Genomic DNA, 23,513 nt, shown 5'->3' on the forward strand with positions numbered 1-23,513 from the left:
GGGTGGGGCATCCTATCACCTACCAGTTGGGTCTGGGGCATCCTATCACCTACCAGTTGGGTCTGGGGTGGAGCATCCTATCACCTACCAGTTGGGTCTGGGGTGGAGCATCCTATCACCTACCAGTTGGGTCTGGGGTGGGGCATCCTATCACCTACCAGTTGGGTCTGGGACATCCTATCACCTACCAGTTGGGTCTGGGGTGGGGCATCCTATCACCTACCAGTTGGGTCTGGGACATCCTATCACCTACCAGTTGGGTCTGGGGTGGGGCATCCTATCACCTACCAGTTGGGTCTGGGGCATCCTATCACCTACCAGTTGGGTCTGGGGTGGGGCATCCTATCACATACCAGTTGGGTCTGGGGTGGGACATCCTATCACCTACCAGTTGGGTCTGGGGCATCCTATCACCTACCAGTTGGGTCTGGGGTGGGACATCCTATCACCTACCAGTTGGGTCTGGGACATCCTATCACCTACCAGTTGGGTCTGGGGTGGGACATCCTATCACCTACCAGTTGGGTCTGGGGCATCCTATCACCTACCAGTTGGGTCTGGGGTGGGACATCCTATCACCTACCAGTTGGGTCTGGGGCATCCTATCACCTACCAGTTGGGTCTGGGGTGGGGCATCCTATTACCTACCAGTTGGGTCTGGGGTGGGGCATCCTATCACCTACCAGTTGGGTCTGGGGCATCCTATCACCTACCAGTTGGGTCTGGGGTGGGGCATCCTATCACCTACCAGTTGGGTCTGGGGCATCCTATCACCTACCAGTTGGGTCTGGGCGGCGGCGGCATCCTATCACCTACCAGTTGGGTCTGGGGCGGGGCATCCTATCACCTACCAGTTGGGTCTGGGGCATCCTATCACCTACCAGTTGGGTCTGGGACATTTCTATCACCAACCAGTTGGGTCTGGGGTGGGGCATCCTATCACCTACCAGTTGGGTCTGGGACATCCTATCACCTACCAGTTGGGTCTGGGGTGGGACATCCTATCACCTACCAGTTGGGTCTGGGACATCCTATCACCTACCAGTTGGGTCTGGGGCATCCTATCACCTACCAGTTGGGTCTGGGGCATCCTATCACCTACCAGTTGGGTCTGGGGTGGGGCATCCTATCACCTACCAGTTGGGTCTGGGGTGGGACATCCTATCACCTACCAGTTGGGTCTGGGGTGGGGCATCCTATCACCTACCAGTTGGGTCTGGGGCATCCTATCACCTACCAGTTGGGTCTGGGGCATCCTATCACCTACCAGTTGGGTCTGGGGCATCCTATCACCTACCAGTTGGGTCTGGGACATCCTATCACCTACCAGTTGGGTCTGGGGTGGGACATCCTATCACCTACCAGTTGGGTCTGGGGTGGGACATCCTATCACCTACCAGTTGGGTCTGGGGCATCCTATCACCTACCAGTTGGGTCTGGGACATCCTATCACCTACCAGTTGGGTCTGGGGCATCCTATCACCTACCAGTTGGGTCTGGGGTGGGGCATCCTATCACCTACCAGTTGGGTCTGGGGCATCCTATCACCTACCAGTTGGGTCTGGGGTGGGACATCCTATCACCTACCAGTTGGGTCTGGGGCATCCTATCACCTACCAGTTGGGTCTGGGGCATCCTATCACCTACCAGTTGGGTCTGGGGTGGGGCATCCTATCACCTACCAGTTGGGTCTGGGGCATCCTATCACCTACCAGTTGGGTCTGGGGCATCCTATCACCTACCAGTTGGGTCTGGGGGATCCTATCACCTACCAGTTGGGTCTGGGACATCCTATCACCTACCAGTTGGGTCTGGGACATCCTATCACCTACCAGTTGGGTCTGGGGTGGGGCATCCTATCACCTACCAGTTGGGTCTGGGGCATCCTATCACCTACCAGTTGGGTCTGGGGCATCCTATCACCTACCAGTTGGGTCTGGGGTGGGGCATCCTATCACCTACCAGTTGGGTCTGGGGTGGGGCATCCTATCACCTACCAGTTGGGTCTGGGGCATCCTATCACCTACCAGTTGGGTCTGGGACATCCTATCACCTACCAGTTGGGTCTGGGACATCCTATCACCTACCAGTTGGGTCTGGGGTGGGGCATCCTATCACCTACCAGTTGGGTCTGGGGCATCCTATCACCTACCAGTTGGGTCTGGGGTGGGGCATCCTATCACCTACCAGTTGGGTCTGGGACATCCTATCACCTACCAGTTGGGTCTGGGGCATCCTATCACCTACCAGTTGGGTCTGGGGCATCCTATCACCTACCAGTTGGGTCTGGGGTGGGGCATCCTATCACCTACCAGTTGGGTCTGGGGCATCCTATCACCTTCCAGTTGGGTCTGGGGTGGGACATCCTATCACCTACCAGTTGGGTCTGGGGTGGGGCATCCTATCACCTACCAGTTGGGTCTGGGGTGGGGCATCCTATCACCTACCAGTTGGGTCTGGGGCATCCTATCACCTACCAGTTGGGTCTGGGGTGGGGCATCCTATCACCTACCAGTTGGGTCTGGGGTGGGACATCCTATCACCTACCAGTTGGGTCTGGGACATCCTATCACCTACCAGTTGGGTCTGGGGCATCCTATCACCTACCAGTTGGGTCTGGGGTGGGGCATCCTATCACCTACCAGTTGGGTCTGGGGCATCCTATCACCTTCCAGTTGGGTCTGGGGTGGGACATCCTATCACCTACCAGTTGGGTCTGGGGTGGGACATCCTATCACCTACCAGTTGGGTCTGGGACATCCTATCACCTACCAGTTGGGTCTGGGGCATCCTATCACCTACCAGTTGGGTCTGGGGTGGAGCATCCTATCACCTACCAGTTGGGTCTGGGGTGGAGCATCCTATCACCTACCAGTTGGGTCTGGGGTGGGGCATCCTATCACCTACCAGTTGGGTCTGGGACATCCTATCACCTACCAGTTGGGTCTGGGGTGGGGCATCCTATCACCTACCAGTTGGGTCTGGGACATCCTATCACCTACCAGTTGGGTCTGGGGTGGGGCATCCTATCACCTACCAGTTGGGTCTGGGGCATCCTATCACCTACCAGTTGGGTCTGGGGTGGGGCATCCTATCACATACCAGTTGGGTCTGGGGTGGGACATCCTATCACCTACCAGTTGGGTCTGGGGCATCCTATCACCTACCAGTTGGGTCTGGGGTGGGACATCCTATCACCTACCAGTTGGGTCTGGGACATCCTATCACCTACCAGTTGGGTCTGGGGTGGGACATCCTATCACCTACCAGTTGGGTCTGGGGCATCCTATCACCTACCAGTTGGGTCTGGGGTGGGACATCCTATCACCTACCAGTTGGGTCTGGGGCATCCTATCACCTACCAGTTGGGTCTGGGGTGGGGCATCCTATTACCTACCAGTTGGGTCTGGGGGTGGGGCATCCTATCACCTACCAGTTGGGTCTGGGGCATCCTATCACCTACCAGTTGGGTCTGGGGTGGGGCATCCTATCACCTACCAGTTGGGTCTGGGACATCCTATCACCTACCAGTTGGGTCTGGGGTGGGACATCCTATCACCTACCAGTTGGGTCTGGGACATCCTATCACCTACCAGTTGGGTCTGGGACATCCTATCACCTACCAGTTGGGTCTGGGGCATCCTATCACCTACCAGTTGGGTCTGGGGTGGGGCATCCTATCACCTACCAGTTGGGTCTGGGGTGGGACATCCTATCACCTACCAGTTGGGTCTGGGGTGGGGCATCCTATCACCTACCAGTTGGGTCTGGGGCATCCTATCACCTACCAGTTGGGTCTGGGGCATCCTATCACCTACCAGTTGGGTCTGGGGCATCCTATCACCTACCAGTTGGGTCTGGGACATCCTATCACCTACCAGTTGGGTCTGGGGTGGGACATCCTATCACCTACCAGTTGGGTCTGGGGTGGGACATCCTATCACCTACCAGTTGGGTCTGGGGAATCCTATCACCTACCAGTTGGGTCTGGGACATCCTATCACCTACCAGTTGGGTCTGGGGCATCCTATCACCTACCAGTTGGGTCTGGGGTGGGGCATCCTATCACCTACCAGTTGGGTCTGGGGCATCCTATCACCTACCAGTTGGGTTTGGGTGGGACATCCTATCACCTACCAGTTGGGTCTGGGACATCCTATCACCTACCAGTTGGGTCTGGGGCATCCTATCACCTACCAGTTGGGTCTGGGGTGGGGCATCCTATCACCTACCAGTTGGGTCTGGGGTGGGGCATCCTATCACCTACCAGTTGGGTCTGGGACATCCTATCACCTACCAGTTTGGTCTTGGGTGGGGCATCCTATCACCTACCAGTTGGGTCTGGGACATCCTATCACCTACCAGTTGGGTCTGGGACATCCTATCACCTACCAGTTGGGTCTGGGGTGGGACATCCTATCACCTACCAGTTGGGTCTGGGGTGGGACATCCTATCACCTACCAGTTGGGTCTGGGGTGGGGGCATCCTATCAACTACCAGTTGGGTCTGGGGTGGAGCATCCTATCACCTACCAGTTGGGTCTGGGACATCCTATCACCTACCAGTTGGGTCTGGGGCATCCTATCACCTACCAGTTGGGTCTGGGGTGGGGCATCCTATCACCTACCAGTTGGGTCTGGGGTGGGGCATCCTATCACCTACCAGTTGGGTCTGGGGTGGGGCATCCTATCACCTACCAGTTGGGTCTGGGGTGGGGCATCCTATCACCTACCAGTTGGGTCTGGGGTGGGGCATCCTATCACCTACCAGTTGGGTCTGGGGTGGGACATCCTATCACCTACCAGTTGGGTCTGGGGCATCCTATCACCTACCAGTTGGGTCTGGGGTGGGGCATCCTATCACCTACCAGTTGGGTCTGGGGTGGGACATCCTATCACCTACCAGTTGGGTCTGGGGTGGGGCATCCTATCACCTACCAGTTGGGTCTGGGGCATCCTATCACCTACCAGTTGGGTATGGGGCATCCTATCACCTACCAGTTGGGTCTGGGGCATCCTATCACCTACCAGTTGGGTCTGGGACATCCTATCACCTACCAGTTGGGTCTGGTGTGGGACATCCTATCACCTACCAGTTGGGTCTGGGGTGGGACATCCTATCACCTACCAGTTGGGTCTGGGGCATCCTATCACCTACCAGTTGGGTCTGGGACATCCTATCACCTACCAGTTGGGTCTGGGGCATCCTATCACCTACCAGTTGGGTCTGGGGCATCCTATCACCTACCAGTTGGGTCTGGGGTGGGACATCCTATCACCTACCAGTTGGGTCTGGGGCATCCTATCACCTACCAGTTGGGTCTGGGGCATCCTATCACCTACCAGTTGGGTCTGGGGTGGGGCATCCTATCACCTACCAGTTGGGTCTGGGGCATCCTATCACCTACCAGTTGGGTCTGGGGCATCCTATCACCTACCAGTTGGGTCTGGGGCATCCTATCACCTACCAGTTGGGTCTGGGACATCCTATCACCTACCAGTTGGGTCTGGGACATCCTATCACCTACCAGTTGGGTCTGGGGTGGGGCATCCTATCACCTACCAGTTGGGTCTGGGGCATCCTATCACCTACCAGTTGGGTCTGGGGCATCCTATCACCTACCAGTTGGGTCTGGGGTGGGGCATCCTATCACCTACCAGTTGGGTCTGGGGTGGGGCATCCTATCACCTACCAGTTGGGTCTGGGGCATCCTATCACCTACCAGTTGGGTCTGGGGCATCCTATCACCTACCAGTTGGGTCTGGGGCATCCTATCACCTACCAGTTGGGTCTGGGACATCCTATCACCTACCAGTTGGGTCTGGGACATCCTATCACCTACCAGTTGGGTCTGGGGTGGGGCATCCTATCACCTACCAGTTGGGTCTGGGACATCCTATCACCTACCAGTTAGGTCTGGGACATCCTATCACCTACCAGTTGGGTCTGGGGTGGGGCATCCTATCACCTACCAGTTGGGTCTGGGGTGGGGCATCCTATCACCTACCAGTTGGGTCTGGGGCATCCTATCACCTACCAGTTGGGTCTGGGGCATCCTATCACCTACCAGTTGGGTCTGGGGTGGGGCATCCTATCACCTACCAGTTGGGTCTGGGGTGGGACATCCTATCACCTACCAGTTGGGTCTGGGGCATCCTATCACCTACCAGTGGGGTCTGGGGCATCCTATCACCTACCAGTTGGGTCTGGGGTGGGGCATCCTATCACCTACCAGTTGGGTCTGGGGTGGGGCATCCTATCACCTACCAGTTGGGTCTGGGGTGGGGCATCCTATCACCTACCAGTTGGGTCTGGGGTGGGACATCCTATCACCTACCAGTTGGGTCTGGGACATCCTATCACCTACCAGTTGGGTCTGGGGCATCCTATCACCTACCAGTTGGGTCTGGGGTGGGGCATCCTATCACCTACCAGTTGGGTCTGGGGTGGGGCATCCTATCACCTACCAGTTGGGTCTGGGACATCCTATCACCTACCAGTTTGGTCTTGGGTGGGGCATCCTATCACCTACCAGTTGGGTCTGGGACATCCTATCACCTACCAGTTGGGTCTGGGGTGGGACATCCTATCACCTACCAGTTGGGTCTGGGGTGGGACATCCTATCACCTACCAGTTGGGTCTGGGGTGGGGCATCCTATCAACTACCAGTTGGGTCTGGGGTGGAGCATCCTATCACCTACCAGTTGGGTCTGGGACATCCTATCACCTACCAGTTGGGTCTGGGGCATCCTATCACCTACCAGTTGGGTCTGGGGTGGGGCATCCTATCACCTACCAGTTGGGTCTGGGGTGGGGCATCCTATCACCTACCAGTTGGGTCTGGGGTGGGGCATCCTATCACCTACCAGTTGGGTCTGGGGTGGGGCATCCTATCACCTACCAGTTGGGTCTGGGGTGGGGCATCCTATCACCTACCAGTTGGGTCTGGGGTGGGACATCCTATCACCTACCAGTTGGGTCTGGGGCATCCTATCACCTACCAGTTGGGTCTGGGGTGGGGCATCCTATCACCTACCAGTTGGGTCTGGGGTGGGACATCCTATCACCTACCAGTTGGGTCTGGGGTGGGGCATCCTATCACCTACCAGTTGGGTCTGGGGCATCCTATCACCTACCAGTTGGGTATGGGGCATCCTATCACCTACCAGTTGGGTCTGGGGCATCCTATCACCTACCAGTTGGGTCTGGGACATCCTATCACCTACCAGTTGGGTCTGGTGTGGGACATCCTATCACCTACCAGTTGGGTCTGGGGTGGGACATCCTATCACCTACCAGTTGGGTCTGGGGCATCCTATCACCTACCAGTTGGGTCTGGGACATCCTATCACCTACCAGTTGGGTCTGGGGCATCCTATCACCTACCAGTTGGGTCTGGGGTGGGGCATCCTATCACCTACCAGTTGGGTCTGGGGCATCCTATCACCTACCAGTTGGGTCTGGGGTGGGACATCCTATCACCTACCAGTTGGGTCTGGGGCATCCTATCACCTACCAGTTGGGTCTGGGGCATCCTATCACCTACCAGTTGGGTCTGGGGTGGGGCATCCTATCACCTACCAGTTGGGTCTGGGGCATCCTATCACCTACCAGTTGGGTCTGGGGCATCCTATCACCTACCAGTTGGGTCTGGGGCATCCTATCACCTACCAGTTGGGTCTGGGACATCCTATCACCTACCAGTTGGGTCTGGGACATCCTATCACCTACCAGTTGGGTCTGGGGTGGGGCATCCTATCACCTACCAGTTGGGTCTGGGGCATCCTATCACCTACCAGTTGGGTCTGGGGCATCCTATCACCTACCAGTTGGGTCTGGGGTGGGGGCATCCTATCACCTACCAGTTGGGTCTGGGGTGGGGCATCCTATCACCTACCAGTTGGGTCTGGGGCATCCTATCACCTACCAGTTGGGTCTGGGACATCCTATCACCTACCAGTTGGGTCTGGGACATCCTATCACCTACCAGTTGGGTCTGGGGTGGGGCATCCTATCACCTACCAGTTGGGTCTGGGGCATCCTATCACCTACCAGTTGGATCTGGGGCATCCTATCACCTACCAGTTGGGTCTGGGGTGGGGCATCCTATCACCTACCAGTTGGGTCTGGGACATCCTATCACCTACCAGTTGGGTCTGGGGCATCCTATCACCTACCAGTTGGGTCTGGGGCATCCTATCACCTACCAGTTGGGTCTGGGGTGGGGCATCCTATCACCTACCAGTTGGGTCTGGGGCATCCTATCACCTTCCAGTTGGGTCTGGGGTGGGACATCCTATCACCTACCAGTTGGGTCTGGGGTGGGGCATCCTATCACCTACCAGTTGGGTCTGGGGTGGGGCATCCTATCACCTACCAGTTGGGTCTGGGGCATCCTATCACCTACCAGTTGGGTCTGGGGTGGGGGCATCCTATCACCTACCAGTTGGGTCTGGGGTGGGACATCCTATCACCTACCAGTTGGGTCTGGGACATCCTATCACCTACCAGTTGGGTCTGGGGTGGGGCATCCTATCACCTACCAGTTGGGTCTGGGGCATCCTATCACCTTCCAGTTGGGTCTGGGGGTGGGACATCCTATCACCTACCAGTTGGGTCTGGGGTGGGACATCCTATCACCTACCAGTTGGGTCTGGGACATCCTATCACCTACCAGTTGGGTCTGGGGCATCCTATCACCTACCAGTTGGGTCTGGGGTGGGGCATCCTATCACCTACCAGTTGGGTCTGGGGCATCCTATCACCTACCAGTTGGGTCTGGGGTGGAGCATCCTATCACCTACCAGTTGGGTCTGGGGGTGGAGCATCCTATCACCTACCAGTTGGGTCTGGGGTGGGGCATCCTATCACCTACCAGTTGGGTCTGGGACATCCTATCACCTACCAGTTGGGTCTGGGGTGGGGCATCCTATCACCTACCAGTTGGGTCTGGGACATCCTATCACCTACCAGTTGGGTCTGGGGTGGGGCATCCTATCACCTACCAGTTGGGTCTGGGGCATCCTATCACCTACCAGTTGGGTCTGGGGTGGGGCATCCTATCACATACCAGTTGGGTCTGGGGTGGGACATCCTATCACCTACCAGTTGGGTCTGGGGCATCCTATCACCTACCAGTTGGGTCTGGGGTGGGACATCCTATCACCTACCAGTTGGGTCTGGGACATCCTATCACCTACCAGTTGGGTCTGGGGTGGGACATCCTATCACCTACCAGTTGGGTCTGGGGCATCCTATCACCTACCAGTTGGGTCTGGGGTGGGACATCCTATCACCTACCAGTTGGGTCTGGGGCATCCTATCACCTACCAGTTGGGTCTGGGGTGGGGCATCCTATTACCTACCAGTTGGGTCTGGGGTGGGGCATCCTATCACCTACCAGTTGGGTCTGGGGCATCCTATCACCTACCAGTTGGGTCTGGGGTGGGGCATCCTATCACCTACCAGTTGGGTCTGGGGCATCCTATCACCTACCAGTTGGGTCTGGGGCGGGGCATCCTATCACCTACCAGTTGGGTCTGGGGCGGGGCATCCTATCACCTACCAGTTGGGTCTGGGGCATCCTATCACCTACCAGTTGGGTCTGGGACATTTCTATCACCAACCAGTTGGGTCTGGGGTGGGGCATCCTATCACCTACCAGTTGGGTCTGGGACATCCTATCACCTACCAGTTGGGTCTGGGGTGGGACATCCTATCACCTACCAGTTGGGTCTGGGACATCCTATCACCTACCAGTTGGGTCTGGGGCATCCTATCACCTACCAGTTGGGTCTGGGGCATCCTATCACCTACCAGTTGGGTCTGGGGTGGGGCATCCTATCACCTACCAGTTGGGTCTGGGGTGGGACATCCTATCACCTACCAGTTGGGTCTGGGTCACCTACCAGTTGGGTCTGGGGCATCCTATCACCTACCAGTTGGGTCTGGGGCATCCTATCACCTACCAGTTGGGTCTGGGGGCATCCTATCACCTACCAGTTGGGTCTGGGACATCCTATCACCTACCAGTTGGGTCTGGGGTGGGACATCCTATCACCTACCAGTTGGGTCTGGGGTGGGACATCCTATCACCTACCAGTTGGGTCTGGGGCATCCTATCACCTACCAGTTGGGTCTGGGACATCCTATCACCTACCAGTTGGGTCTGGGGGCATCCTATCACCTACCAGTTGGGTCTGGGGTGGGGCATCCTATCACCTACCAGTTGGGTCTGGGGCATCCTATCACCTACCAGTTGGGTCTGGGGTGGGACATCCTATCACCTACCAGTTGGGTCTGGGGCATCCTATCACCTACCAGTTGGGTCTGGGGCATCCTATCACCTACCAGTTGGGTCTGGGGTGGGGCATCCTATCACCTACCAGTTGGGTCTGGGGCATCCTATCACCTACCAGTTGGGTCTGGGGCATCCTATCACCTACCAGTTGGGTCTGGGGCATCCTATCACCTACCAGTTGGGTCTGGGACATCCTATCACCTACCAGTTGGGTCTGGGACATCCTATCACCTACCAGTTGGGTCTGGGGTGGGGCATCCTATCACCTACCAGTTGGGTCTGGGGCATCCTATCACCTACCAGTTGGGTCTGGGGCATCCTATCACCTACCAGTTGGGTCTGGGGTGGGGCATCCTATCACCTACCAGTTGGGTCTGGGGTGGGGCATCCTATCACCTACCAGTTGGGTCTGGGGCATCCTATCACCTACCAGTTGGGTCTGGGACATCCTATCACCTACCAGTTGGGTCTGGGACATCCTATCACCTACCAGTTGGGTCTGGGGTGGGGCATCCTATCACCTACCAGTTGGGTCTGGGGCATCCTATCACCTACCAGTTGGGTCTGGGGTGGGGCATCCTATCACCTACCAGTTGGGTCTGGGACATCCTATCACCTACCAGTTGGGTCTGGGGCATCCTATCACCTACCAGTTGGGTCTGGGGCATCCTATCACCTACCAGTTGGGTCTGGGGTGGGGCATCCTATCACCTACCAGTTGGGTCTGGGGCATCCTATCACCTTCCAGTTGGGTCTGGGGTGGGACATCCTATCACCTACCAGTTGGGTCTGGGGTGGGGCATCCTATCACCTACCAGTTGGGTCTGGGGTGGGGCATCCTATCACCTACCAGTTGGGTCTGGGGCATCCTATCACCTACCAGTTGGGTCTGGGGTGGGGGCATCCTATCACCTACCAGTTGGGTCTGGGGTGGGACATCCTATCACCTACCAGTTGGGTCTGGGACATCCTATCACCTACCAGTTGGGTCTGGGGCATCCTATCACCTACCAGTTGGGTCTGGGGTGGGGCATCCTATCACCTACCAGTTGGGTCTGGGGCATCCTATCACCTTCCAGTTGGGTCTGGGGTGGGACATCCTATCACCTACCAGTTGGGTCTGGGGTGGGACATCCTATCACCTACCAGTTGGGTCTGGGACATCCTATCACCTACCAGTTGGGTCTGGGGCATCCTATCACCTACCAGTTGGGTCTGGGGTGGAGCATCCTATCACCTACCAGTTGGGTCTGGGGTGGAGCATCCTATCACCTACCAGTTGGGTCTGGGGTGGGGCATCCTATCACCTACCAGTTGGGTCTGGGACATCCTATCACCTACCAGTTGGGTCTGGGGTGGGGCATCCTATCACCTACCAGTTGGGTCTGGGACATCCTATCACCTACCAGTTGGGTCTGGGGTGGGGCATCCTATCACCTACCAGTTGGGTCTGGGGCATCCTATCACCTACCAGTTGGGTCTGGGGTGGGGCATCCTATCACATACCAGTTGGGTCTGGGGTGGGACATCCTATCACCTACCAGTTGGGTCTGGGGCATCCTATCACCTACCAGTTGGGTCTGGGGTGGGACATCCTATCACCTACCAGTTGGGTCTGGGACATCCTATCACCTACCAGTTGGGTCTGGGGTGGGGCATCCTATTACCTACCAGTTGGGTCTGGGGTGGGGCATCCTATCACCTACCAGTTGGGTCTGGGGCATCCTATCACCTACCAGTTGGGTCTGGGGTGGGGGCATCCTATCACCTACCAGTTGGGTCTGGGGCATCCTATCACCTACCAGTTGGGTCTGGGGCGGGGGGGGCATCCTATCACCTACCAGTTGGGTCTGGGGGGGGGCATCCTATCACCTACCAGTTGGGTCTGGGGCATCCTATCACCTACCAGTTGGGTCTGGGACATTTCTATCACCAACCAGTTGGGTCTGGGGTGGGGCATCCTATCACCTACCAGTTGGGTCTGGGACATCCTATCACCTACCAGTTGGGTCTGGGGTGGGACATCCTATCACCTACCAGTTGGGTCTGGGACATCCTATCACCTACCAGTTGGGTCTGGGGCATCCTATCACCTACCAGTTGGGTCTGGGGCATCCTATCACCTACCAGTTGGGTCTGGGGTGGGGCATCCTATCACCTACCAGTTGGGTCTGGGGTGGGACATCCTATCACCTACCAGTTGGGTCTGGGTCACCTACCAGTTGGGTCTGGGGCATCCTATCACCTACCAGTTGGGTCTGGGGCATCCTATCACCTACCAGTTGGGTCTGGGGCATCCTATCACCTACCAGTTGGGTCTGGGACATCCTATCACCTACCAGTTGGGTCTGGGGTGGGACATCCTATCACCTACCAGTTGGGTCTGGGGTGGGACATCCTATCACCTACCAGTTGGGTCTGGGGCATCCTATCACCTACCAGTTGGGTCTGGGACATCCTATCACCTACCAGTTGGGTCTGGGGCATCCTATCACCTACCAGTTGGGTCTGGGGTGGGGCATCCTATCACCTACCAGTTGGGTCTGGGGCATCCTATCACCTACCAGTTGGGTCTGGGGTGGGACATCCTATCACCTACCAGTTGGGTCTGGGGCATCCTATCACCTACCAGTTGGGTCTGGGGCATCCTATCACCTACCAGTTGGGTCTGGGGTGGGGCATCCTATCACCTACCAGTTGGGTCTGGGGCATCCTATCACCTACCAGTTGGGTCTGGGGCATCCTATCACCTACCAGTTGGGTCTGGGGCATCCTATCACCTACCAGTTGGGTCTGGGACATCCTATCACCTACCAGTTGGGTCTGGGACATCCTATCACCTACCAGTTGGGTCTGGGGTGGGGCATCCTATCACCTACCAGTTGGGTCTGGGGCATCCTATCACCTACCAGTTGGGTCTGGGGCATCCTATCACCTACCAGTTGGGTCTGGGGTGGGGCATCCTATCACCTACCAGTTGGGTCTGGGGTGGGGCATCCTATCACCTACCAGTTGGGTCTGGGGCATCCTATCACCTACCAGTTGGGTCTGGGACATCCTATCACCTACCAGTTGGGTCTGGGACATCCTATCACCTACCAGTTGGGTCTGGGGTGGGGCATCCTATCACCTACCAGTTGGGTCTGGGGCATCCTATCACCTACCAGTTGGGTCTGGGGTGGGGCATCCTATCACCTACCAGTTGGGTCTGGGACATCCTATCACCTACCAGTTGGGTCTGGGGCATCCTATCACCTACCAGTTGGGTCTGGGGCATCCTATCACCTACCAGTTGGGTCTGGGGTGGGGCATCCTATCACCTACCAGTTGGGTCTGGGGCATCCTATCACCTTCCAGTTGGGTCTGGGGTGGGACATCCTATCACCTACCAGTTGGGTCTGGGGTGGGGCATCCTATCACCTACCAGTTGGGTCTGGGGTGGGGCATCCTATCACCTACCAGTTGGGTCTGGGGCATCCTATCACCTACCAGTTGGGTCTGGGGTGGGGCATCCTATCACCTACCAGTTGGGTCTGGGGTGGGACATCCTATCACCTACCAGTTGGGTCTGGGACATCCTATCACCTACCAGTTGGGTCTGGGGCATCCTATCACCTACCAGTTGGGTCTGGGGTGGGGCATCCTATCACCTACCAGTTGGGTCTGGGGCATCCTATCACCTTCCAGTTGGGTCTGGGGTGGGACATCCTATCACCTACCAGTTGGGTCTGGGGTGGGACATCCTATCACCTACCAGTTGGGTCTGGGACATCCTATCACCTACCAGTTGGGTCTGGGGCATCCTATCACCTACCAGTTGGGTCTGGGGTGGAGCATCCTATCACCTACCAGTTGGGTCTGGGGTGGAGCATCCTATCACCTACCAGTTGGGTCTGGGGTGGGGCATCCTATCACCTACCAGTTGGGTCTGGGACATCCTATCACCTACCAGTTGGGTCTGGGGTGGGGCATCCTATCACCTACCAGTTGGGTCTGGGACATCCTATCACCTACCAGTTGGGTCTGGGGTGGGGCATCCTATCACCTACCAGTTGGGTCTGGGGCATCCTATCACCTACCAGTTGGGTCTGGGGGTGGGGCATCCTATCACATACCAGTTGGGTCTGGGGTGGGACATCCTATCACCTACCAGTTGGGTCTGGGGCATCCTATCACCTACCAGTTGGGTCTGGGGTGGGACATCCTATCACCTACCAGTTGGGTCTGGGACATCCTATCACCTACCAGTTGGGTCTGGGGTGGGACATCCTATCACCTACCAGTTGGGTCTGGGGGCATCCTATCACCTACCAGTTGGGTCTGGGGTGGGACATCCTATCACCTACCAGTTGGGTCTGGGGCATCCTATCACCTACCAGTTGGGTCTGGGGTGGGGCATCCTATTACCTACCAGTTGGGTCTGGGGTGGGGCATCCTATCACCTACCAGTTGGGTCTGGGGCATCCTATCACCTACCAGTTGGGTCTGGGGTGGGGCATCCTATCACCTACCAGTTGGGTCTGGGGCATCCTATCACCTACCAGTTGGGTCTGGGGCGGGGCATCCTATCACCTACCAGTTGGGTCTGGGGCGGGGCATCCTATCACCTACCAGTTGGGTCTGGGGCATCCTATCACCTACCAGTTGGGTCTGGGACATCCTATCACCTACCAGTTGGGTCTGGGGTGGGGCATCCTATCACCTACCAGTTGGGTCTGGGACATCCTATCACCTACCAGTTGGGTCTGGGGTGGGACATCCTATCACCTACCAGTTGGGTCTGGGACATCCTATCACCTACCAGTTGGGTCTGGGACATCCTATCACCTACCAGTTGGGTCTGGAGCATCCTATCACCTACCAGTTGGGTCTGGGGTGGGGCATCCTATCACCTACCAGTTGGGTCTGGGGTGGGACATCCTATCACCTACCAGTTGGGTCTGGGGTGGGGCATCCTATCACCTACCAGTTGGGTCTGGGGCATCCTATCACCTACCAGTTGGGTCTGGGGCATCCTATCACCTACCAGTTGGGTCTGGGGCATCCTATCACCTACCAGTTGGGTCTGGGACATCCTATCACCTACCAGTTGGGTCTGGGGTGGGACATCCTATCACCTACCAGTTGGGTCTGGGGTGGGACATCCTATCACCTACCAGTTGGGTCTGGGGAATCCTATCACCTACCAGTTGGGTCTGGGACATCCTATCACCTACCAGTTGGGTCTGGGGCATCCTATCACCTACCAGTTGGGTCTGGGGTGGGGCATCCTATCACCTACCAGTTGGGTCTGGGGCATCCTATCACCTACCAGTTGGGTTTGGGTGGGACATCCTATCACCTACCAGTTGGGTCTGGGGCATCCTATCACCTACCAGTTGGGTCTGGGGCATCCTATCACCTACCAGTTGGGTCTGGGGTGGGGCATCCTATCACCTACCAGTTGGGTCTGGGGGCATCCTATCACCTACCAGTTGGGTCTGGGGCATCCTATCACCTACCAGTTGGGTCTGGGGCATCCTATCACCTACCAGTTGGGTCTGGGACATCCTATCACCTACCAGTTGGGTCTGGGACATCCTATCACCTACCAGTTGGGTCTGGGGTGGGGCATCCTATCACCTACCAGTTGGGTCTGGGGCATCCTATCACCTACCAGTTGGGTCTGGGACATCCTATCACCTACCAGTTGGGTCTGGGGTGGGACATCCTATCACCTACCAGTTGGGTCTGGGACATCCTATCACCTACCAGTTGGGTCTGGGACATCCTATCACCTACCAGTTGGGTCTGGGGCATCCTATCACCTACCAGTTGGGTCTGGGGTGGGGCATCCTATCACCTACCAGTTGGGTCTGGGGTGGGACATCCTATCACCTACCAGTTGGGTCTGGGGTGGGGCATCCTATCACCTACCAGTTGGGTCTGGGGAAGCTGGGGCATCCTATCACCTACCAGTTGGGTCTGGGGCATCCTATCACCTACCAGTTGGGTCTGGGACATCCTATCACCTACCAGTTGGGTCTGGGGTGGGACATCCTATCACCTACCAGTTGGGTCTGGGGTGGGACATCCTATCACCTACCAGTTGGGTCTGGGGCATCCTATCACCTACCAGTTGGGTCTGGGACATCCTATCACCTACCAGTTGGGTCTGGGGCATCCTATCACCTACCAGTTGGGTCTGGGGTGGGGCATCCTATCACCTACCAGTTGGGTCTGGGGCATCCTATCACCTACCAGTTGGGTCTGGGGTGGGACATCCTATCACCTACCAGTTGGGTCTGGGGCATCCTATCACCTACCAGTTGGGTCTGGGGCATCCTATCACCTACCAGTTGGGTCTGGGGTGGGGCATCCTATCACCTACCAGTTGGGTCTGGGGCATCCTATCACCTACCAGTTGGGTCTGGGGCATCCTATCACCTACCAGTTGGGTCTGGGGCATCATATCACCTACCAGTTGGGTCTGGGACATCCTATCACCTACCAGTTGGGTCTGGGACATCCTATCACCTACCAGTTGGGTCTGGGGTGGGGCATCCTATCACCTACCAGTTGGGTCTGGGGCATCCTATCACCTACCAGTTGGGTCTGGGGCATCCTATCACCTACCAGTTGGGTCTGGGGTGGGGGCATCCTATCACCTACCAGTTGGGTCTGGGGTGGGGCATCCTATCACCTACCAGTTGGGTCTGGGGCATCCTATCACCTACCAGTTGGGTCTGGGACATCCTATCACCTACCAGTTGGGTCTGGGACATCCTATCACCTACCAGTTGGGTCTGGGGTGGGGCATCCTATCACCTACCAGTTGGGTCTGGGGCATCCTATCACCTACCAGTTGGGTCTGGGGTGGGGCATCCTATCACCTACCAGTTGGGTCTGGGGCATCCTATCACCTACCAGTTGGGTCTGGGGCATCCTATCACCTACCAGTTGGGTCTGGGGTGGGGCATCCTATCACCTACCAGTTGGGTCTGGGGTGGGGCATCCTATCACCTACCAGTTGGGTCTGGGGGCATCCTATCACCTACCAGTTGGGTCTGGGGTGGGGCATCCTATCACCTACCAGTTGGGTCTGGGGTGGGACATCCTATCACCTACCAGTTGGGTCTGGGGTGGGACATCCTATCACCTACCAGTTGGGTCTGGGGCATCCTATCACCTACCAGTTGGGTCTGGGGTGGGGCATCCTATCACCTACCAGTTGGGTCTGGGGTGACATCCTATCACCCTCCAGGGGTTGGGTGTGGGACATCCTATCACCTACCAGTTGGGTCTGCGGTGGGACATCCTATCACCTACCAGTTGGGTCTGGGACATCCTATCACCTACCAGTTGGGTCTGGGGCATCCTATCACCTACCAGTTGGGTCTGGGGTGGGGCATCCTATCACCTACCAGTTGGGTCTGGGGCATCCTATCACCTACCAGTTGGGTCTGGGGTGGAGCATCCTATCACCTACCAGTTGGGTCTGGGGTGGAGCATCCTATCACCTACCAGTTGGGTCTGGGGTGGGGCATCCTATCACCTACCAGTTGGGTCTGGGGCATCCTATCACCTACCAGTTGGGTCTGGGGGACATCCTATCACCTACCAGTTGGGTCTGGGGTGGGGCATCCTATCACCTACCAGTTGGGTCTGGGGCATCCTATCACCTACCAGTTGGGTCTGGGGTGGGGCATCCTATCACCTACCAGTTGGGTCTGGGGTGGGACATCCTATCACCTACCAGTTGGGTCTGGGGCATCCTATCACCTACCAGTTGGGTCTGGGGTGGGACATCCTATCACCTACCAGTTGGGTCTGGGACATCCTATCACCTACCAGTTGGGTCTGGGGTGGGACATTCTATCACCTACCAGTTGGGTCTGGGGCATCCTATCACCTACCAGTTGGGTCTGGGGTGGGACATCCTATCACCTACCAGTTGGGTCTGGGGCATCCTATCACCTACCAGTTGGGTCTGGGGTGGGGCATCCTATCACCTACCAGTTGGGTCTGGGGTGGGGCATCCTATCACCTACCAGTTGGGTCTGGGGCATCCTATCACCTACCAGTTGGGTCTGGGGTGGGGCATACTATCACCTACCAGTTGGGTCTGGGGCATCCTATCACCTACCAGTTGGGTCTGGGGCGGGCATCCTATCACCTACCAGTTGGGTCTGGGGCGGGGCATCCTATCACCTACCAGTTGGGTCTGGGGCATCCTATCACCTACCAGTTGGGTCTGGGACATCCTATCACCTACCAGTTGGGTCTGGGGTGGGGCATCCTATCACCTACCAGTTGGGTCTGGGACATCCTATCACCTACCAGTTGGGTCTGGGGTGGGACATCCTATCACCTACCAGTTGGGTCTGGGACATCCTATCACCTACCAGTTGGGTCTGGGGGCATCCTATCACCTACCAGTTGGGTCTGGGGCATCCTATCACCTACCAGTTGGGTCTGGGGTGGGGCATCCTATCACCTACCAGTTGGGTCTGGGGCATCCTATCACCTTCCAGTTGGGTCTGGGGTGGGACATCCTATCACCTACCAGTTGGGTCTGGGACATCCTATCACCTACCAGTTGGGTCTGGGACATCCTATCACCTACCAGTTGGGTCTGGGGTGGGGCATCCTATCACCTACCAGTTGGGTCTGGGGTGGGGCATCCTATCACCTACCAGTTGGGTCTGGGGTGGGGCATCCTATCACCTACCAGTTGGGTCTGGGGCATCCTATCACCTACCAGTTGGGTCTGGGGTGGAGCATCCTATCACCTACCAGTTGGGTCTGGGGTGGGGCATCCTATCACCTACCAGTTGGGTCTGGGGTGGGGCATCCTATCACCTACCAGTTGGGTCTGGGGCATCCTATCACCTACCAGTTGGGTCTGGGGCATCCTATCACCTACCAGTTGGGTCTGGGGTGGGGCATCCTATCACCTACCAGTTGGGTCTGGGGTGGGGCATCCTATCACCTACCAGTTGGGTCTGGGGTGGGGCATCCTATCACCTACCAGTTGGGTCTGGGGGTGGGGCATCCTATCACCTACCAGTTGGGTCTGGGGCATCCTATCACCTACCAGTTGGGTCTGGGGTGGGACATCCTATCACCTACCAGTTGGGTCTGGGGCATCCTATCACCTACCAGTTGGGTCTGGGGTGGGGCATCCTATCACCTACCAGTTGGGTCTGGGACATCCTATCACCTACCAGTTGGGTCTGGGGTGGGACATCCTATCACCTACCAGTTGGGTCTGGGACATCCTATCACCTACCAGTTGGGTCTGGGGCATCCTATCACCTACCAGTTGGGTCTGGGGTGGGGCATCCTATCACCTACCAGTTGGGTCTGGGGTGGGGCATCATATCACCTACCAGTTGGGTCTGGGGTGGGACATCCTATCACCTACCAGTTGGGTCTGGGGTGGGGCATCCTATCACCTACCAGTTGGGTCTGGGACATCCTATCACCTACCAGTTGGGTCTGGGGCATCCTATCACCTACCAGTTGGGTCTGGGGTGGGGCATCCTATCACCTACCAGTTGGGTCTGGGGTGGGGCATCCTATCACCTACCAGTTGGGTCTGGGGTGGGGCATCCTATCACCTACCAGTTGGGTCTGGGGTGGGGCATCCTATCACCTACCAGTTGGGTCTGGGGTGGGGCATCCTATCACCTACCAGTTGGGTCTGGGGTGGGACATCCTATCACCTACCAGTTGGGTCTGGGGCATCCTATCACCTACCAGTTGGGTCTGGGGTGGGACATCCTATCACCTACCAGTTGGGTCTGGGGTGGGGCATCCTATCACCTACCAGTTGGGTCTGGGGCATCCTATCACCTACCAGTTGGGTCTGGGACATCCTATCACCTACCAGTTGGGTCTGGGACATCCTATCACCTACCAGTTGGGTCTGGGACATCCTATCACCTACCAGTTGGGTCTGGGGTGGGGCATCCTATCACCTACCAGTTGGGTCTGGGGCATCCTATCACCTACCAGTTGGGTCTGGGACATCCTATCACCTACCAGTTGGGTCTGGGACATCCTATCACCTACCAGTTGGGTCTGGGACATCCTATCACCTACCAGTTGGGTCTGGGACATCCTATCACCTACCAGTTGGGTCTGGGACATCCTATCACCTACCAGTTGGGTCTGGGGTGGGACATCCTATCACCTACCAGTTGGGTCTGGGGTGGGACATCCTATCACCTACCAGTTGGGTCTGGGGTGGGGCATCCTATCACCTACCAGTTGGGTCTGGGACATCCTATCACCTACCAGTTGGGTCTGGGGTGGGGCATCCTATCACCTACCAGTTGGGTCTGGGGTGGGGCATCCTATCACCTACCAGTTGGGTCTGGGGTGGGGCATCCTATCACCTACCAGTTGGGTCTGGGGCATCCTATCACCTACCAGTTGGGTCTGGGGTGGGGCATCCTATCACCTACCAGTTGGGTCTGGGGTGGGACATCCTATCACCTACCAGTTGGGTCTGGGGCATCCTATCACCTACCAGTTGGGTCTGGGGCATCCTATCACCTACCAGTTGGGTCTGGGGTGGGGCATCCTATCACCTACCAGTTGGGTCTGGGGTGGGGCATCCTATCACCTACCAGTTGGGTCTGGGGTGGGGCATCCTATCACCTACCAGTTGGGTCTGGGGTGGGACATCCTATCACCTACCAGTTGGGTCTGGGACATCCTATCACCTACCAGTTGGGTCTGGGGCATCCTATCACCTACCAGTTGGGTCTGGGGTGGGGCATCCTATCACCTACCAGTTGGGTCTGGGGCATCCTATCACCTACCAGTTGGGTCTGGGGTGGGGCATCCTATCACCTACCAGTTGGGTCTGGGGTGGGACATCCTATCACCTACCAGTTGGGTCTGGGACATCCTATCACCTACCAGTTGGGTCTGGGGTGGGGCATCCTATCACCTACCAGTTGGGTCTGGGGCATCCTATCACCTACCAGTTGGGTCTGGGGTGGGGCATCCTATCACCTACCAGTTGGGTCTGGGACATCCTATCACCTACCAGTTGGGTCTGGGGTGGGGCATCCTATCACCTACCAGTTGGGTCTGGGGCATCCTATCACCTACCAGTTGGGTCTGGGACATCCTATCACCTACCAGTTGGGTCTGGGACATCCTATCACCTACCAGTTGGGTCTGGGACATCCTATCACCTACCAGTTGGGTCTGGGACATCCTATCACCTACCAGTTGGGTCTGGGGTGGGACATCCTATCACCTACCAGTTGGGTCTGGGGTGGGACATCCTATCACCTACCAGTTGGGTCTGGGGTGGGGCATCCTATCACCTACCAGTTGGGTCTGGGACATCCTATCACCTACCAGTTGGGTCTGGGGTGGGGCATCCTATCACCTACCAGTTGGGTCTGGGGCATCCTATCACCTACCAGTTGGGTCTGGGACATCCTATCACCTACCAGTTGGGTCTGGGACATCCTATCACCTACCAGTTGGGTCTGGGACATCCTATCACCTACCAGTTGGGTCTGGGACATCCTATCACCTACCAGTTGGGTCTGGGACATCCTATCACCTACCAGTTGGGTCTGGGGTGGGACATCCTATCACCTACCAGTTGGGTCTGGGGTGGGACATCCTATCACCTACCAGTTGGGTCTGGGGTGGGGCATCCTATCACCTACCAGTTGGGTCTGGGACATCCTATCACCTACCAGTTGGGTCTGGGACATCCTATCACCTACCAGTTGGGTCTGGGGTGGGGCATCCTATCACCTACCAGTTGGGTCTGGGGTGGGGCATCCTATTTCCTACCAGTTGGGTCTGGGGCATCCTATCACCTACCAGTTGGGTCTGGGGTGGGGCATCCTATCACCTACCAGTTGGGTCTGGGGTGGGACATCCTATCACCTACCAGTTGGGTCTGGGGCATCCTATCACCTACCAGTTGGGTCTGGGGCATCCTATCACCTACCAGTTGGGTCTGGGGTGGGGCATCCTATCACCTACCAGTTGGGTCTGGGGTGGGGCATCCTATCACCTACCAGTTGGGTCTGGGGTGGGGCATCCTATCACCTACCAGTTGGGTCTGGGGTGGGACATCCTATCACCTACCAGTTGGGTCTGGGACATCCTATCACCTACCAGTTGGGTCTGGGGCATCCTATCACCTACCAGTTGGGTCTGGGGTGGGGCATCCTATCACCTACCAGTTGGGTCTGGGGCATCCTATCACCTACCAGTTGGGTCTGGGGTGGGGCATCCTATCACCTACCAGTTGGGTCTGGGGTGGGACATCCTATCACCTACCAGTTGGGTCTGGGACATCCTATCACCTACCAGTTGGGTCTGGGGTGGGGCATCCTATCACCTACCAGTTGGGTCTGGGGCATCCTATCACCTACCAGTTGGGTCTGGGGTGGGGCATCCTATCACCTACCAGTTGGGTCTGGGACATCCTATCACCTACCAGTTGGGTCTGGGGCATCCTATCACCTACCAGTTGGGTCTGGGACATCCTATCACCTACCAGTTGGGTCTGGGGTGGGGCATCCTATCACCTACCAGTTGGGTCTGGGGTGGGACATCCTATCACCTACCAGTTGGGTCTGGGGTGGGGCATCCTATCACCTACCAGTTGGGTCTGGGGTGGAGCATCCTATCACCTACCAGTTGGGTCTGGGGTGGGGCATCCTATCACCTACCAGTTGGGTCTGGGGTGGGACATCCTATCACCTACCAGTTGGGTCTGGGGCATCCTATCACCTACCAGTTGGGTCTGGGGTGGGACATCCTATCACCTACCAGTTGGGTCTGGGGTGGGGCATCCTATCACCTACCAGTTGGGTCTGGGGCATCCTATCACCTACCAGTTGGGTCTGGGGCATCCTATCACCTACCAGTTGGGTCTGGGGCATCCTATCACCTACCAGTTGGGTCTGGGGCATCCTATCACCTACCAGTTGGGTCTGGGGCATCCTATCACCTACCAGTTGGGTCTGGGGCATCCTATCACCTACCAGTTGGGTCTGGGACATCCTATAACCTACCAGTTGGGTCTTGGGCATCCTATCACCTACCAGTTGGGTCTGGGGCATCCTATCACCTACCAGTTGGGTCTGGGGTGGGGCATCCTATCACCTACCAGTTGGGTCTGGGGCATCCTATCACCTACCAGTTGGGTCTGGGGTGGGGCATCCTATCACCTACCAGTT

Source organism: Coregonus clupeaformis, chromosome 17 (genome assembly GCF_020615455.1).
Source record: "Coregonus clupeaformis isolate EN_2021a chromosome 17, ASM2061545v1, whole genome shotgun sequence".
Lineage (NCBI taxonomy): Eukaryota > Metazoa > Chordata > Actinopteri > Salmoniformes > Salmonidae > Coregonus > Coregonus clupeaformis.